The sequence below is a fragment of the Heterodontus francisci genome, chromosome 3 (assembly GCF_036365525.1).
Source record: "Heterodontus francisci isolate sHetFra1 chromosome 3, sHetFra1.hap1, whole genome shotgun sequence".
Lineage (NCBI taxonomy): Eukaryota > Metazoa > Chordata > Chondrichthyes > Heterodontiformes > Heterodontidae > Heterodontus > Heterodontus francisci.
Window position 1 is genome coordinate 196250674 of NC_090373.1, and position 14745 is coordinate 196265418.

At 41.8% G+C, this 14745-nt stretch overlaps 1 protein-coding gene and 1 non-coding gene across 9 annotated transcripts in view; one reads left to right on the forward strand and one right to left on the reverse strand.

Moving 5' to 3' along the window:
• The window catches only part of disp1 (dispatched homolog 1 (Drosophila)), a 567770-nt gene extending 554224 nt beyond the window's left edge, over window positions 1-13546 (reverse strand). For 6 of the 8 annotated variants that reach the window (XM_068028054.1, XM_068028065.1, XM_068028063.1 and 3 more), the window contains exon 1: window positions 13282-13545. The gene's annotated coding sequence lies outside the window, so the exon portion shown is untranslated. Of the gene's footprint in view, window positions 1-12788; window positions 12844-13281 lie in introns of those variants that run through there. The other 2 variants (XM_068028051.1, XM_068028052.1) reach the window with 2 other exon arrangements.
• A 784-nt stretch (window positions 13547-14330) lies between these two features.
• On the forward strand, window positions 14331-14412 carry trnas-gcu (transfer RNA serine (anticodon GCU)). The gene has a single exon. It is a non-coding gene; the product is annotated as a tRNA-Ser (tRNA).
• The last annotated feature ends 333 nt before the right edge of the window (window positions 14413-14745 follow it).

The following is a 14745-nucleotide window of genomic DNA, read 5'->3' on the forward strand; positions in this document are numbered from 1 at the left end:
ATCATAGAGGGTGGGGATATTTGTGGAGCCGCCTCCTCCTATCAGTTGTTAAATTGTTCCCCATCATCATTAGCTGGGGGTGGCGTTAGGTAGTAATCAGCAGAAGGTTTCCGTGCCTATGTTTGACCTGATGCCATGAGACTTCACGGGGTCCGGAGTCAATGTTGAGGACTCCCAGGGCAACTCCCTCCTAACTATATACTACTGTGCTGCCACCTCTGGTGGGTCTGTCCTGTTGGTTGGACAGGGATGGTGATGTCTGAGACATTGTCTGTAAGGTACGATTCCATGCGTATCACTATGTCAGCCTATTGCCTGACTAGTCTGTGGGACAGCTCTCCCAATTTTGGCACAAGCTCCCAGACATTCATAGTGAGAACTTTGCAGGGTCAGCAGGGCTGGGTGTGCCGTTGTCATGTCTGCTGACTAGGTCGATGTGGGGTGGTCGGTCCGGTTTCATTCCTTTTTGACTTTTCTCTAATAGTTTGGTATAACTGAGTGGCTTGCTATGCCATTTCCCAAAAGGGCATTGGTGAACCAGATGGGTTTTCTTTAAATGACAATCGACACTGGTTTCATGGTCACCATTACGGAGACTAGCTTTATTAATTCTGGATTTATTAAATTTAAATTCCACCAGCTGCTACAGTAGGATTTGAACCCCTGTCCCCTGTGAATTACTAGACCAGTGACATTACCACTACGCCACAGCCTCTCCCATTCTCTTCTCCTCTCATTCTCTCCTGAAGGTATTGCATCTTCCTGGGGTACGATTTTACAAAAAGAGAAAAAGACCTGCATTTATATAGCACCTTTCATGATCTCATGACGTCCTCAAGCACTTTACTTTTGAAGTGCAGTTACTGTTTAATGTAGGAAGCTTAGCAGCTAATTTGCACATAGCAAGGTCCCTCAACATCAATGTGATAATGACCAAATAATATGTGATTATGATATTAAGGGATAAATATTAGCTAGGACACCAAGGATAACTCCCTGCTCCTCTTCAAAATACACAGAGCAGACAGGGGTTCGGTTTAAAGTCTCATCTGAAAGATGTCACTTCCGACAGTGCAGTACTTTGTTGAAGTGTCAGCTTAGATTTTGTGCTCAAGTCTCCGGGGTGGCTTGAACCAGACTTGATCCAGAGAGCTACCAACTGCACTTGGTGCCCTTAGTACCTTAACCAAGTAGTTATTCGTCACCTTGTGGGCACAGACAGTATTTTTGAAAGGCTATTCAACAGTCGAGCCCAATCCTATCCTCACTACCTCACCAACATCCACATACAAATATTTTCTGTTTGGGGAGAGAAGAGGGCTTACAGGAATTAGATAGAATAGACAGCACACAAACAGACTATTCAGCACGGCCAGTCCACACCAGCGTTTATACTCCACTTGAGCCTCCTCCCATCTTTTCTCATCCGACTATCAGCATAACCTTCTATTCACTTCTCCCTCATCTGCTTATCTAAGTGCCCCTTAAATGCATCTATACTATCCCTGTGATAGTAAATTCTCACCACCCTCTGGGCAAAGAAATTTCTTCTGAATTCCCTATTTGATTTCTTGGTGATTATCCTAGATTGATGGCTTCTAGTTTTGCTCTTTCCCACAAGTGGATACACACACTCTCTGTTTATTCAATCAAAACTTTATCATTTAAAAAGACCTCTATTATGTCACCCTTCAGACTTCTGTTTTCAGAAGAAAACAGACCCATCCTGATAGGTATAGCCTCACATTTCTGGTAAATCTTTTTGCACCCTCTCTAGTGCGTTCCACATCCTTTTTATATAAAATATAGCGACCAGAACTGTAAAAAGGAATCCAATCGTCCTATGACCAATACAATTTTAGCATAACTTCTCAATTCCGTCGATCTAAAAAAGGAAAACCATATTTCTAAACAGTCTTACTGACCTGCATTGCAGTTTTAGTGATTGGTTTTTTACTCCCAGATCCCTTTGCTCTTCTGCTCCATTTAGATTCTCCATGTCAGTGTTAGATTGGATAAAAACAATTGTCTTAAGGACAGAAAACAGTGAGTTGTCATGAATGGACGGTGGTAGACAATGGTGTTCCCCAAGGTTCAGTGCTAGGACCACTGCTTTTTTGATACATAAAAGTGACTTGGACATGAGAATACAGAGTAGAATTTCAAAATTTGCCAAGGATACCAAACTTGGAGGAGTGGCATCAGTGAGGATGATACAAATCAACTGCAATATGACATAGATAGGCTAGCAGAATGGGAAAACAAGTGGTAAATGCAGAGAAGCGTGAGGCGATACATTTTGGCAGAAGGAATGGGGAAAGGTCATATCGACTTAATGGCACAGTTCTAAAGAGCGTGCAGAGACAGAGGGATCTGGGGGTGCACGTGCATAGAAATTTGAAGATGACAGGATAAACTGAGACAGTGGTTAGTAAAGCATATGGGATCTAGGGCTTCATAAATAGAGGCATTGAGTACAAAAGCAGGGAAGTTATGCTGAACCTTCATAAAGCTCTGGTTAGAATATTGCATCCAGTTCTGGTCGCCATGCTTTAGGAAGGATATGAGGTTCTTGAGAGGGTGCAGAGAAGGGCTACCAAAATGGTTCCAAGGATGATGAATTTTAGCTACAAAGTTAGGTTGGAGAAGCTGCACTGTTCTCCTTGGAGAAAAGGAGGTTTCAGGAAGATTTGATAGAGATGTACAAGAGTATGAGAGGTTTAGATAAGGTAGACAAAGAAAAACTGTTCCCATTAGCTGTTGGTAAATGGACTAGGGGACACAGATTTAAAGTTTTGGGCAAGAGATGCAGAGGGGATGAGAGAAAGAACATTTTTTTTTTATAAACACACTTCCAGATCATTACTGCTCACTCGCAGCCTACGAGGGTGGTGGAGGCAGACAATCAATGATTTCAAAAGGAAATTGGGTGGACTCTTGAAGGAAATAATTTGCAGGACTATGAGGATCGAGCAGGGAGTGGGACTAACTGGATTGCTCTATGGAGAGCTGGCATGGACTCAATGGGCCAAATGACCTCCTCCTGTGCCATAAATGACTATGAAATGCTGGCCTTGCTAGCGACACTTAGATCCCATGAACAAACAAAAAAGGCTTTAACATTGATAAACGATTAGATGGCACAGTGGTGGTTGAGTGATGACAGAAAGGAACAGTTCGCTATTATCAGCATACATGTAAAAACTGACCCGTGCCTACGAATAACTTTACCAAGGGATGATGAAGACAAGGAAAAGAAGGAGACAAGGGTACAGCCTTGAAGCATACTCAATGTCATCATGCAGAGCAGGAACAGATACCATTTTAAGAGTTGTCTCAATTGCTTTGGGACAGATATAAGTGCAACCAAATTAAAGTTGCAGCAGAGAGGGTAGTTAGCAATGAATGACAGTGTTGGACCAAGCTCAGGTAGTTGGACGGAGTGAGGAGGGAGTCTATAGCACAGTAGGTGGGGTCTTGTGGTGGAAACAAGCTTGGTGGAGTCTCTATGAATGATACAAAATCAGAGCAAGTGTACGGAGGGATAGAACATACGGGGCAGAGGAGGAGAGGTGTCTAAGGCAGCCAAAGTTGTTGAGCTCACCAATTTATGGGAACCTTACTTCGTGGATTTGCACCCACTAGAAAGTGAGTGTGGACTATATCTTTACAGTCAGAGTTACACATTTTGTCCTGTGAATTTGAGCCATTCCTTGAAAAATGGAAACAAGTTGAAGTCTTAAAAGTGAGAACAGAGTTAATTCAACTTGGGATTACGGGAAACAGGCCAACTTTCAGTGGATGCCCATGCTCCATGTCTGCAGGTTTAGGCCATGCAGGAAGGCAGGGGACAATGATGTCATTACTATCATAGCCATTCAGTATTGCAGGCCAAGTATAAACATATGGTGACTGAGCTTGCTCAACACAGGAAGTAATGATGTTTCCAGAATGACAAACAAGGACAACATTATTGGCCCACATAAACAGTGACTGGGTATAACAAACAGGGTTTATAGACGTTGTTTTCCTATATCTCTCATCATAACTATACCTACTGTGTCAGGAGTGGTTTTTTTTCCACATGGATAGATTGTAACTGCAACCTCACCATCCCAATATTCTTTCTTGCCTTCTGTGGGAATAAGACACCCCACAGCAAAGGACCTCAACAACCCTTAGTTACTCTATTACAGCACAGTTGTACAGTACCTGGAAGTTTTAACGGGCATCTTAATAGTGGAACTAATAGAAGTGTAGCCATAAATGAGGTTTTTTTTGTTTAAATTTAAAACCACATCTACCAAGGATGAATCTAAAACGGATAGCTATTAGATTACTAAATGTCCATTTTACTTTGCGGTAAGCTGCGGTGAAAAATAAATAGCCAATCAAAAACAATGTTTACCACAACACATTACACTCTTCTATGAATTTCAGACGAAAACAATTTACATCACATTCCTTTTTACTGGTCATTCTGTACTCAGTGACATTGTGCTGTGGAGACCAGGCCCGTGTCAAAACGATATGTAAATTTCACTCTTTCCCCCAATTGAATTTCCAGTTTCAACCATGTCCTCCACAGGACAGGAAACCCAAAGCAGTGAAAGCAAAGTGAGATGCGTAACAAAGGATATCTGGGAAATACCGAACGGTCAGAGGTCGGAGAGAGCTGTGGGAGCAGAGCGGAGCGGAGAGGAGATTTGAAAAGCGTGCCAAAAGGTCGGAGGCCATAGAGCACAGCAGGAGAATCTAAATCAATCAATCAAATATGAAATAAGACTTGATCGATTCAATAGTATATAAACTAAAAACTATGGTGGATTTTATAATTTATCATACAGATTGAGAGAGAAACCAAAAGGGTTCAAATTAGGATCTGGGAAATTAAAAATATTCAATTGGGTAGTGTAACAGTAAGTATTGTAATAAGAGTATGAACACAGAGCAGCACTAGAGGTATTAATTAAAATTGATAGTTTAAACAGGTTAGTAATTCGATTGTTAAAAAAGGGACTGAGTGTGACTTAAGCAGAGCACTGAGAGTTTGGCGAGTTGAGGGATTTGGCTGAGGAGGAGGAGGAGGTGTTCCTTTGCTTTTTCTAACTTTTTCACCCTGCAGGATTTGGTTCTAACTCCAGCACAAGGGAAGAAGCTAGCTGTTTGGTGAATATATGGTAAGTGGCTAAGGTCTATTCTTCCTAAGGTTTAAAGTAGTACAGGAATTGGTGGTACAGTTATTTATATATAAAAAGGAACATAAATAATTAAAATAATTAAGTAGTTAATTAAAACACACTAAGGATGGCACAACAGGTGATATGTCATGGCTGTAGCATGTGGGAGCTCCTGGATCCCCGCATTATCCAGGGCAAACATGTCTGCAGTAAAGGTTTGCGGCTCGAGGAACTTCGGCTCAGAGTCATTGGATTGCAGGCCGAGCTGCAGACGCTGCGACACATCAGGAAGGGGAAAAGTTATCTGGACACTTTATACCAAGAGGCGGTCACATCCCTTAGAATAGGGTCTTCTGATTTGGTCAGTGGGCAAGGACAGGAGTGTGGCTGCAGCTGAGGCAGGTAAGGGGACCCAGAGGGCAGGAATGCAGGAGCCTCAGCCTTTGCAATTGCCCAACAGGTTTGAGATTCTTTCAGCTTGTTTGGATGAGAGTGGGGACCTGCAGGGTGGATAAGCTAAATGACCATGGTACAGGAAGCCATTCAAGTGGGGTGAGAAAAAAAGAAATGTAGTGGTAGTAGGGAACAGTATAGTTAGGGGGATTGACACGGTTCTCTGCAGCCCGGGCGAGAGTCCAGACAAATGTGTTGCCTGCCTGGTGCCAGGGTTCGGGACGTCTGTTCAGAGCTGGAGAAGAACTTAGAGGGAGGGGGAGGATCCAGTCGTCATAGCCCACGTAGGTAACAACTACATAGGCAGGTCAACAACTATAAGAATTAGGAGCAGAAGTAGGCCATTCAGCCCATCGAGCCTGCTCTGCCATTTAATAAGATCATGGCTGATCTGTTTCGGTTTCAAATTCCACACTCCCATCTACCCCCGATAATCTTGATTTCCTTGCCTAACAAAAATCTATCTACCTCCGCATTAAAAATATTCAATGACCCCGCCTCCACCACCTTCTGAGGCAGAGAGTTCCGAAGTCGCACAACCCTCAGAAAAAAATTCTCCTCGTCTCGGTCTTAAAAGGGCAACCCCTAATTTTCAAACAGTGCCCCCTAGTTCTGGACTCACCCACAAGGAGGAAATATCCCCAGCACATTCACCCTGTCAAAGAACACAAGAACTAGGAGCAGGAGTAGGCAATTCAGCCCCTCGAGCCTGCTCCGCCATTCAATACAATCATGGCTGATCTCATCTCGGTCTCAACTCCACTTTCCTGCCCGTTCTCCATAACCCTTCAACCTATTACTAATTAAAAATCTGTCCATCTCCTCCTTAAATTTACTCAATGTCCTGGCATCTACCGCCACTCTGGGGTAGTGAATTCCACAGACTCACGACCCTTTGAGCGAAGTAATTTCTCCTCATCTCTGTTTTAAATCTGCTACCCCTTGACCTAAAACTATGACCTCTCATTCTAGATTGCCCCACCAGAGGAAACATCCTCTCTACATCTACTTTGTCAATCCCCTTAATCATCTTATATACCTCAATTAGATCTCCTCTCATTCTTCTAAACTCTAGAGAGTAAAGGCCTAAACTGCTCAATCTCTCTTCATAAGACAAACCCCTCATCTCTGGAATCAATCTAGTGAACCTCCTCTGAACTGCCTCCAATGCAACTACATCCCTCCTCAAGTAAGGGGACCAAAACTGTACACCGTACTCCAGGTGCGGTCTCACTAATGCCTTGTACAGTTGCAGCAACACTTCCCTACTTTTATACTCTATTCCTTTAGCAATAAATGCCAAAATTCCATTTGCCTTCCTTATTATCTGCTGTACCTGCACACTAGTTTTCTGCGATTCATGCATGAGGACACCCAGATCCCTCTGCACTGAAGCACTCTGAAGTTTCTCACCATTTAGATAATTTGCCTTTCTATTCTGCAGTCAGTATGAGGAGCTAGGCGCCAAATTAAGAAGCAGAACCCCAAAGGTAATAATCTCTGGATTATTACCTGAGCCACTTGCAAATTGGCATAGGGCAAATCTGATTAGAGAAATTAATGCATGGTTCAAAGACTGGTGTGGTAGAACTGGCTTCAGGTTCGTGGGGCACTGGCACCAGTACTGGGAAATGTGGGGGCTGTACTGTTGGGACGGTCTACACTTGAACTGTGCTGGGGCTGGTGTTCTAGCAAGCCGCATAACTATGGAAGTAAAGAGGGTTTTAAACTAAATAGTGGGGGCAAGGGATCAAATTTGGGAAGATATCATAAATCAAAGAGTAGAGACTAGGCAAGAGAGAAAGAAATTAATAACAGACCGTGACAGGAAGGGATAGAGAGTACCAATCTAAGAGTAAATCAGCAGTCAAGGCAACGCGTTACAAAAATAATAAAAAAGGAAAAAACTAAAGACCCTGTATCTGAATGCACGTAGTATTTGAAACAAAACAGATGAACCGATAATGCAAATAGAAATAAATAAGTACGATCTGATAGCCATTTCAGAGACATGGTTGTGGGATGACATAAATTGGGACCTGAATATTGAAGGGTACATGACATTTAGGAAGGACAGGAAGCTAGGAAAATGTGGAGGGGGGGGGGGGGGGGGGGGGGCCTCTGTTAATTAATGATGGTATTAGCACATTAGAGAGGGATGACCCAAGTTCAGGAAATCGGGATGTGGAAGCGGTTTGGGTAGAGATGAGAAATGATAAAAGCAATAAGTCACTCGTGGGAGTGGTGTACAAGCCACCTAACAGTAACCACACAGGACAGAGTTTAAGGGAGAAATAATGGGAGTTTGTCAGAAAGGTATGGCGATAATCATGGGGGATTTTGACCTACATATAAACTGGAAGAATCAGATGTGCAAAGGTAGCCACGCTGAGGAGTTCATTGAATGTTTTCGGGATAGTTTCTTGGCATGTTCTGGAGCAAACCAGGGAGCAGGCATTCTCGACCTGGTATTGTGCAACAAGATAGGATTAATTAATGATCTCATAGTGAAGGTGCCCCCAGGTAGCAGCGATCATAATATGATTGAGTTTTACATTCACTTTGAGGGAGAGAAGAATGGGTCTAAGACTAGTATTTTAAACTTAAACAAGGGCAATTATGAGGGCATGAAAGCAGAGCCAGGAAATGTGAACTGGCAAAGTAGGTTAAGGGATCGGTCAATAGAGATGCAGTGGCAGACATTAAAGGGGATATTTCAGAATACACAGAATAGATGTATTCCAATGAGAAAGAGAAATTCCAACGGGAGGACCTGTGGTTAACTAAAAAAGTTAAAGATATGCATACGTTGATTAAAATCCCCCATGTTTATCGCTGTACCTTTCTGACAAGCTCCCATTATTGCTTCCTTTATACTCCTTTCTGCTGTGCGGTTACTGTTAGGGGGCTTGTACACCACTCCCACAAGTAGCTTGTTACCTTTGTTATTTCTCATTTCTACCCAAACCACTTCTACATCCCAGTTTCCTGAAATTAGTACATTAGAGAGGGATGACCTAAGAAAATTACAATCACCAGAGAAGTAATACTGAGCAAATAGTTGGAGCTGTGGGCTGGCAAGTCACCGGATTCTGATGGACTTCATTGTAGGATCTTAAATGATGTGGCTAGTGAGATAGTTGATGCGTTGGTTTTAATTTTCCAAAATTCCCTAGATTCGGGGAAGGTTCCATTAGATTGGAAAATAGCGAATGTAACTCCTTTATTCAAAAAGGGAGGGAGACAGAAAGCAGGAAACTACAGGCCAGTTAGCTTAACATCTGTCTTAGGGAAAATGTTAGAAGCTATTATTAAAAACGTTATAGCAGAGCACTTACACAAATTTAGGGTAATCAGGCAGAATCAATATGGTTTTGTGAAAGGAAAATCATGTTTAATAACTTTATTGGAATTCTTTGAAGTAGTAACATGTGCTGTGGATAAAGGGGAAGTGGTGGATGTACTGTACTTAAATTTTCAGGTGGCATTTGCAAAGGTATCATATCAAAGGTTATTGCGGAAAATAAAAGCTCATGGTGTAGGGGGTAACATATAGGCATGGATACAAGATTGGCTAGCTAACAGGAAAGAGAGAGTACACATAAATGGGTCATTTTCCGGTTGGCAAGATGTAACAAGTGGTGTGCCACAGGGATCTGTGCTGCGACCTCAACTTTACAATTTATATAAATGGTTTTAATGAAGGGACCGAAGGTATGGTTGCTAAATTTGCTGATGACACAAAGATAGGTAGGAAAGTAACTTGTGAAGAAGGCTACAAACGGATAGAGTTAGCCTAAGTGAGTGGGCAAAGATCTGGCAAATGGGAGCATAATATGGGAAAATGTGAAATTGTCCACTTTGGCAGGAAGAATAAAAAAGCATATTATCTAAATGGTGAGAGATTGCAGAGCTCTGAGATGCAGAGGGATCTGGGTGTCCTAGTGCATGAATTGCAAAAGGTTAGTATGCAAGTACAGCACATAATTAGGAAAGCTAATAGAATGTTATTGTCTATTGCGAGGGGAATTGAATACAAAAGTAGGGAGGATATGCTTCAGTTATACAGGGCATTGGTGAGACCATATCTGGAGTACTGTGCACAGTATTGGTCTCCTTATTTAAGGAAGGATGTAAATGCGTAGGAAGCAGTTCAGAGAAGGTTTATTCGACTAATACCTGGAATGGGTGGGTTATCTTATGAGGAAAGTTGGGACAGGTTAGGCTTGTATCAGCTGGAGTTTAGAAGAGTAAGAGGCGACTTGATTGAAACATACAAGATTCTGAGGGGTCTTGACAAGGTGGATGTGGAAAGGATTTTTCTTCTTGTGGGAGAATCTAGAACTAGGGATCACTATTATAAATAAGGGATCGCCCATTTAAGACAGAGATGAGGTGAATTTTTTTCTCTCAGAGGGTCATGTGTCTTTGGAACTCTCTTCCTCAAAAGGCAGTGGAAGCAGAGTCTTTAAATATTTTTAAGGCAGAGGTAGAGAGATTCTTGATAAGCAGGGGGGTGAAAGATTATAGGGGGTAGGTGGGAATGTGGAGTCGAGGTAACAATCAGTTCAGCCACAATCTTACTGAATGGCAGAGCAGGCTTGAAGGGCCAAGTGGCCTACTCCTGCTCCTAATTCGTATGTTCATATGTAAATGTACCTCAACAACAACTTGAATTTATATGGTGCCTTTAAATGTAAAAAATTGCATGGAATGTACAGCATACAAACAGGTCATTTGGCATAACCGGTCTGAACCAATGCTTATGCTCTGTCTGAGCCTCCTCTTTTCCCTCTCCATCTAACCCAATCAGCATAACCTTGTACAATGAGTAGTGAGAATGTGGAACTTGCTACTACAAAGTGTGGTTGAGGTGAATAGCACAGCTGTCTTTAAGGCGAAGCTAGATAAGTACATGAGGGAGAAAGGAATAGAAGGATATGCTAGTTGGGTGGGAAGAGACTCATATGGAGCATAAACACCATCATAGATGAGTTGGACCAAATGGCCTGTTTCTGTTTTTCAAATTCTGTGTAATTTTAGGAAACATACCAAGGCACTTCACAAATAGGCTGAAGGAAAGATGCTGAGTCAGGAAGAGAGAATTTAGCTGGGGTAACTTATAGCTTGGATAAAATATTAGTTTTAAATAGATCATGAAGGGCAAATAATTGGAATTAAAGTGTAGAAATTTCTCAATTATGGATGTTTTCTTGTAGTCAAACACTATTTAATTTCACCTGCTGCACCTGTGTTAATTGAAACTAAAAGATTCGGTTTTCAAAAATGCTTTTGAACATGAAGGGTTTCCTTCAACGTCACGATCATTAAAAGTTGTTAGACTCAAGTGAAAGATTGTTACAGTTTAGGAAGCATCAAATAAACACCTGAAAAATACAGTAGCCATTCACATTTTAACATGATAAAAGCTGGGCAAATTAGCTTAACCAGATCAAGGAATCATTTGGCAATGTTTAAAGTCGGAAAGAACTGAGCTGCTACTGCAGTCACATGCAGCATACTGATATGCTCTCAGTCTGGCTCCAAGCAGCCTGGCCAAACAATAATAAAGCATTTGGGGTGGAACTTCCCACACTCACAGATTGTTTATCCTACGAAAATAAACAGTAAGATAATATTTCCGACCCACTGAATTACTAAAAAGAAAATTCAGCTCAGGTCTCTTTAGCCCCAATTAATAAAACAGAGAATTGAAAACATTCCCTCTCCCACCTTTTCCCTCCCCAATAGAAATCACAATGTTGTTATGTAAGACAGAAGACTGTTTCTATATTTTGCTTTCAAACGACTTCTTTCTTAAAATAGTTTAAAATGAGATCTGATTATTTGTCACATACCAAATCTTAAAAACTTAAATACACGTTTTCCATTCAAATCATATAATTTAACCATCAACCTTCTATACACACAAGTTCTAATAATAGAATTTTTTTCCAGACTTCCATTTTTTCCTGGGTACTTGAAAGTGCTTCCTTACTGCTTCCTGCCACAGGGTGATTGGAAAGTTAAATCCTGAACTAACTAACTGCAACGAGTTAAAGATAATGTCAAAAATCTAAATTACCATTAGAACTTTTTAAGCTAGGCTTATCAGAAGACATTTTAAACACCCATTGCAAATAAAACTAAAAATAAAACCAAAGAATGCATATTTATTAAAATTTCAGCTTGGAGGAACATGCAATAGTGCAGTGAGTTAAAGGCTGGCCTCTCACCTCTGATAGAAGGATGATTTTGAATCCAGTGTAAAAAGATGAAATAACCTCATGCTCTAGATGCTGCCTATAAGGATTTTAACTTGATGATTTTGAGCAGTTTGAACCCCTGCCCATTATACAAAACTGATTTGGAAGCATGACAGATGGAAATGGAAATGATGCAGTAGGAGATGCTGACACTTGGAACTCAGTAGAGGGAATCTTACTATGCAGCTAACTATGTTGATTTGAGAGTGCTTAATGCTGACATTCAGTTCCAACATGGGATAGCTTTCCAGCATCAACTTCTCTAAGCGAGAATTGGAAGAGTAGGCTAGATAGACTAAGTTTTTTCCTGTCCCAAACAAGTCCACATTACTATGATACACAAACAAAATCATTCTAATGGGGCAGTAGTAATCAAATGGTATATTTGCATGACTTCGTATCACAAAAAATACATCCATTCAGACAGACATCTGTAGCTTTGACAGACATTCTTAAAATAAACTAGTGTCTTGGATCTAATGACATAATATTTTTAAAAAATCTAGTACTATATCTAGCACTAGCACTGCATTAATTAAAAATTGTATTTAACTTTCCTACAGTGACTACATTACAATTTTACATTAAATCTTAATTCCCAAAAATGCTGATTTCTTATGGCATATTTGCAGAATGACTGCTTAGCTCAGTTAATTGTTAAGACAGAACTTGGGTTCAAACACGTGGAATAAGTTGGAGCTGGAGACAGTCGCTGAGGAAGGAGATGTGGCTGTGAAAACGAGTTTTGGCACACACCTTATCAAACACCAGGCGGGAAATAGAAAGCAATGAAGGTGAACAAGGTAAAAGAGACAAACGGAAATCCCGTCGGAGAGAAGAGCAGAACTTCTTCAAGGTAGGCATTCCTGGAAGATGAAGGGTCACTGACCTGACACAGTAACTCTGATTCTCTCTCCACAGATGCTGCCAGACCTGCTGAGTATTTCCAGCATTTCTTGTTTTTACTTCAGATTTCCAGCATCCGCAGTATTTTACTTTTATTTTGGGTTCGAACAATTCGGGTTGTTTCACTTTTGGTCCCATGGCAACAAATATATGCTTTTGAGGGCAGCCTGTTTGCTTCATATTAAAATGCATTTAAATGTTGCACGTATTTAGCACAGAAACATCACATTTGGTTCCCATTAATTCTGAAGTTAACAGATATACAGCCGCTAGATGACTGGACAGACAAGTAGGGACGACCTGAAAGTTTGTTATGGGGCAGCTTTTTAAACCTCAGCTCTTTTATTTAGGGCCTTGTTTGAAATTTGTATTTAAAAAAACACTAAGCCACAGAACTTTCATCGCCCCTCTCCTTGCGGTCATGTAGAAAAGTTATAGTCCAGCCGCTGAACTCAGCGTGTTTCTAAGAGACATACCTGAGGAGGGAATGGTCGATGAGATTCCGGGCTCTCTCTCTTTCTCTAAATCCCTCTTTCTTCCTTAATATCTGAGTGAATGTGTTTTTCAGTCAGCACACCAGCAATTAAACCCAACCTCGCGTCCTGACAGAGGCGCACTTTCCCCCGGTACACGACAGCCACCGCCACCAACGAGCAGAAGGAGGCGGCGCACCACAACGACGACCAACACGACGCCGCCACCGACAACAGCAATTTACCTTGTTGACGTTTCGCAAATGGCCTTCAACCAAACTCGCTAGCGCGAAACACAGCCGAGAGGCGGGCACCTGCCGCTAATTGACACTTTTATTAACCAATCGTCGAGGCGGTTATGGAATTTGCCTCTTTACGATTGATCAATGGGCTGCGCTATGGCCCCGCCCACTGCAAAGTCCCACCCACTCCCTGTCTCGAACTAGCTTGATTCTTTGGAACCCCGCCTCCCTTTGTGACTGATAACCAGATGAACCAATGATAAGCGGGATCCGCGGCAGCGTGCCGCTTGACTGATGACTTTGGACCAATCCCATGTTGAATTCAAAGAAAACGCGACTCAAGTCAATACTTAAACCGAACCTGGCGAAAGGGCTCCGAGGTGAGTGACGTTGCAGTGGACCAATCGAATGGAGGAGACTGAAAGTAAACTAGCCAATGAGGGCGTGTGGGTGGAACTGGAGCTCGGCCCTCCCCCCTTGCCCTGCGGAGAAACGTAGTTAGTACCAGAAACTTCCACGTGAGAAAATGTGTTCAAAGTAAAGCCTGTTAGCGTTCTTCAGCTTGTTGAAAATAACTTTTCATTCAGGATTGAAGCGATCTGATACTTTGAGGAGCTGTTGCTGCCTTTAGCTGAGGTGACAGGATTGGCACCACTCAATAAACAAATGATATATAACCGGGTGAAGTCAGGAGAGGAAAGGCCCCGGGTTTATGGCGGAGCTGCTGTGGACAGAAAGTCTGAATAATTATGTTGGCAGACGGCCTGTTAGCTGTTGCAAGAAGATTAGGCCTTCATTTGATTGTAGTGGGACGAGGTGGCCGAGTGGTTAAGGCGATGGACTGCTAATCCATTGTGCTCTGCACGCGTGGGTTCGAATCCCATCCTCGTCGACATTTTCATTTGAGGAGATGTATCTTCGAAGGAAGGTTTTTGTTTTTGAATGAGTTGATGCACCTGAATTTAAAAAGAAATTGTGTTCTCTGTTTTGAATATTGTAAAAAAAAAATCCAATGAGCATTCCAGTGAGCTTTGTGAAAGTCAAAACAAAGATAATTCTAATTCTAATAACTGGATTGTTAAAAAAACAAACGTCTGGTGCTTTACAATATTACATCAATGACTGAGATGAGGGGAGCTATGGTAGCTAAATTTACAGATAACACAAAGATAGCAAGGAAAGTATGTTGTGAAAAGGACATAAGGAGCTTGCAGTCTGATATAGA